This window comes from Montipora foliosa, unplaced genomic scaffold, assembly GCF_036669935.1.
Source record: "Montipora foliosa isolate CH-2021 unplaced genomic scaffold, ASM3666993v2 scaffold_432, whole genome shotgun sequence".
Classification (NCBI taxonomy): Eukaryota; Metazoa; Cnidaria; class Anthozoa; order Scleractinia; family Acroporidae; genus Montipora; species Montipora foliosa.
In genome coordinates this window covers 695,001-699,280 of record NW_027179737.1, presented here as the reverse complement: position 1 = coordinate 699,280, position 4,280 = coordinate 695,001, and positions in this window count along the sequence as shown.

The window sequence follows — 4,280 nt, the reverse complement described above, 5'->3', positions numbered from 1 at the left end:
ACTAACTTGCTGAGGGTGAATGAAATATAAATTATCCGTTGCAGTAAAAGCAGAACTCAATTACTCCTTTCTTAAGAAGACCGTTTCGATTTCATTATCTATGGCTGCTTCTTCTACTGAATTAACAAGACATGTTATCTAGCACTTTGATGACAATTCAAGGCAAGTGGATTAGCTATCAAATCGATATGGCTATGAGCAACCGCGTCTAAGACAGACTCGTCTGAAGTGATTTCCCAACTTTTGTTTCAAAATAACTTAATTCTTCCAGCGTGGAAATTGTCAACAGGAACTAGAATAATCCTGTCGTCTCCAAACAAATCATGGGTGTTTCACTCACCGCTTCCGACGCAGTAGTACTTACTGCTTTCGTTTTATCCCTCTCCTTTTTCTCAGCTACTTGTCCTGAAGAGGAAAGGGCCTTTTGTGTGAAAAAAAGAACCTCTGGGAGCTTCGATATTTGACGTTGTAGGAAGGCTGAGATTGAATGATAGGTTTATTGAAATAATTAAATTGCAGCCAAAGGCTGAATTGCATAACTATGTACAAAGAAATATTTTTAAAAGGGCTTATATTCAATTTAAAATTATGCTAGTGTAAATAAGTAATGTTAAATTGGCAGCGCTAGATTGTGACAGCTGCACATTGCAGAAAAACGTTCAGTTTTAAGACCTGGCAGGCTAAAAGTTCCTTGCCGCCTGAGATTGCATGATGAATAATCTCTTGGAGGCAGAAGGCTGTGGAGACGTGTTCTTCATCAGATATTTCATTGAATAGTTTGCAACACAGCTTTTCACGACGGACGCTTAAGCTCTCCAATTCAAAACTATCTAGACAGAGCTGGTATGGCAGACCAGGCGCAATTATTGAAAAAGCCTGTTTCTGAACCCTCTCAAGGTCTTCACAGAGGTAATCTTGAAGTTTGTGATGGAATACTTGGGCGCCATACTCAAGAACAGGTCGTATAACCGTGCTGTTAAAGTTAATTAGACTTTCGGCCCCAAAACCAGCCCTTATCAGTTGGACCAGGAAATACAGGCTTTTAATATTTATAGTTCCTTGAGAACGGCCATATTGCTTCAGGTCGTATTTTTTGTTGGTGCTTTCGCGGGACTTTCCTGTAGCTTTTTTTGAGAGCTCGATTTGTTTTATCAATGTCTTCGAGTTTCCTCCAAATAAGAAATTGTTTATGGGTAGTGACGACGACAATAACGATGCATCGTCCTCGTTTTGATCAGGTTTTATACCCTCTAACCGTTTCAAATTAATTTCATAATTTGCATAACTCAGCATTTCAATAGCTGACAATGCCTTGTCAATTAATTTGGAAATTAGGCAGGAGGCAGTGTGGCCCAGTGGTTAGGGCGCTTGCCTTGAGATACAGAGATCCCGGGTTCAAGACCTGCTCTGACCACTCCTTGAATTTGATCCTGGTAGTCCCTGGTTCAACTTCCCAGCTGCACTTGTAAATAGCCAACTGGTTTGCCTCTGGCAGTTGGGATTCTTAACAGTTGTTGTTGTAGTTGTTGTTCTGTTCTGTCGTTTCGTTGAGTTTCATTGGCTTTGAAAAGCCCCTATGGGGAGCGGTCAATTATGTATGTATGTATGTATGTATGTATGTATGTATGTATGTATGTATGTATGTATGTATGTATGTATGTATGTATGTATGTATGTATGTATGTATGTACGTATGTATGTATGTATGTATATATGTATGTAAAGATGTCTAGATATGGGCCTTAACCTGCTAGTTCTTATCTGGTGTAGTCTTGGGTTTTAATCCAATATACCGTCAAGCATTTTTGTGATTTCAATCACTCCTTTAAGAAGAGCACCCCGCGCTGTTTGCACACGAGCATCAAAGGATCTCGTTGTAAAGTGAAGGTGGTTTCAAATCAGCTCATCAACTTTCGTGACAACAAGGCTTTCGCGAGGTTCGGGGCGAAGAATCTTATGTGCTTCTTCTTTTACTTTTGCCTCGTCCGGTTTTTTGGCCGCGAACATGACTTCGTTCATCAGTTTTGAGAGACGTTCGTCGACTCTGCTATCAGTCGCTTCCTTTTTGGTTAGCCGTTCCTCGACGGTAGTTAGAACATCACAATCTCTATGAATCGCCGACTTACAAGTCATTCATTTCCCTGTTTACCGGGGGCACTTGAGTCGTACGAAGGCAACATATCCCTTCGTCTCTCAGGTTTTGGCTCGCCACGTCTTGTGCGGGTCTTATTTCCGCCATTTTCACTTGAGTGACCGCCCTCTTCTTGTGAGCTCCTCTCTCAGAGATCATGTTGCTCGGCGAACCAAGGTCTCGCCATAGCACTTTGCAATTTTTCAAATTGCTTCGTTAAGGTTTGTTGTCAATTGGTCATGGAACTGGTGATCATACTACCAAATTTCAACAACTCACTTTGTTCCGGCGTTTTAACGCTGGAAGGCTTTGCCGGTGGCCTTGACGTTAAGTTCACATTCGCGACCTTGTAGCGCCGCAGTTTGGCACCGGTAATGTCCCTTTTTCAGGTGAGGGAACCTCGTTCCTGGTTTCAGATTGCTTTTCCTTTCCGCTTTAGGTATCTGTGAAGGGGTTTCGGATGGAGTTCCTTCTGTGCGTGCCATGATTTTTGTGATTCCAGGCACGGCGCCGCCGCACCATGTAAAAAGGTCTCATAGAACCTTCACGAGGTTCGAAAGAAATTTGACAATCTTGTCCAAAAAAATTTTGGCAAGAAAGGATTGTTTGCTTCTGCGAAGCAAATTGAAGTTCGTAATTTTTCGCACTGAAGAAAAACTCTTCGTAGAATAACACGACTGTAGGTGTTCACAGGAAACGTGCACTAAAGTTGGGCAGGTCCGTTGCTATCTCATGTGACTTCTAAAGGTGGTGACGTAGAAGAACCAAGGCTATTTGTAGATGTTTTTTCTACTAATTTTTTTCAAGTTTCGTGTTATTTTAGCTGCGTTGGTTTCCTTTAATAAAGGGTAAATTCGTAAGGAAAGTGGGTCGAAACATTTTTGGAATATTTTTCCTCACTCTAAAAGTGCGTTCAACAGTGGCCATGTATTCTGCTTTTGTCATAAGCCTCTTTTACCACCTTAACAAATGTACGCACTTAATTCAAACAATTCGTAAAGAAGGTAGTTTCGTTCATTATGCACTGTTCGAAGCTGACGCGAAGCGCAGCTTTCGTGTTCGTTTTTGATCTTCGAATCTAATTACCCTATTAGTTTCATGCGTTCGGTTCAACCAATTTAAGGACTGAAGCTTTTCGTTTCCCAGTCTTTTGTTTGTCATCACGAATTTAACGTGGTCATGTAGAAGCATGCGACTTCAAGGACTCCCTTTTTATTTCGGCATTCTATCCAAGAAAACTGCACGCAAAATAGTTCGTGATGCACAACAATCATTTGATTAAAGAGTCTCTGTCTACCAAGATGCACCGCGCGCAGGCATGCAGGTTTCGTATGACATGAAACCTCCATTTTTTCTGTCGGTGGGTGGCTCTTTCGTTAAATAATTCGTTATCGGAGACATCCATCGGGATTTGTTCTTACTTAGTGCTCCTTATTACAGCTACCTTATCGTTGTTTATTAGGGATGAGATGTTTTGTCGTTAATTGCAATTCGCAACATGTATTTTTGAGAGAAGTGATCCTCACCCTTAACTAGAAATTTTAAACAATGGTCTTCCACAGACACCTGAAAAAATCACGTCTCTTCAAAGGGATTCAAAAACCCGATCTCTGCAATGCCAGTGGGATGTTCTTCCAGCTGAGGTATAGACCGAATGCATAAATGGTAGACAAAAATGTATTCTTTTATTTGTGTGCTAATTAGACTCACTAGCCTTGCTCTCAAGCAAAATTTCTTCTGTATTTTGTCCATGCAAACGGGGCTGGTGAGTCTAATTAGCACATAAATAAAATAACATTTTTTAGGGCGCCATTTATGCATTCGGTCTATGAAGCCACACAGATGGGAGCAGGTTAATTTGTTGGGCTCATATTTTCACGTGAAATGACTTGACGAATGAAATAAATTGTTAGGAATTATAAGATTATTCTTACAGAGTCAGAGATGTATTCAATCTTTAAGATGTCAGCCACTGCTAGAAGACCTCGTGTAAGCTCTTGTGGAGTCATTGACCTTGTTATGCCTATAGTCAGTGGTTATTAATTTTAGTAATTAGGTAAGGAAATTGGGCATATTCTGAAATCAAAACCTTGACCAGCTATCTAGCTCTAGCTCCCTGAAACAAACACCACTTTAACTAAATACGTTT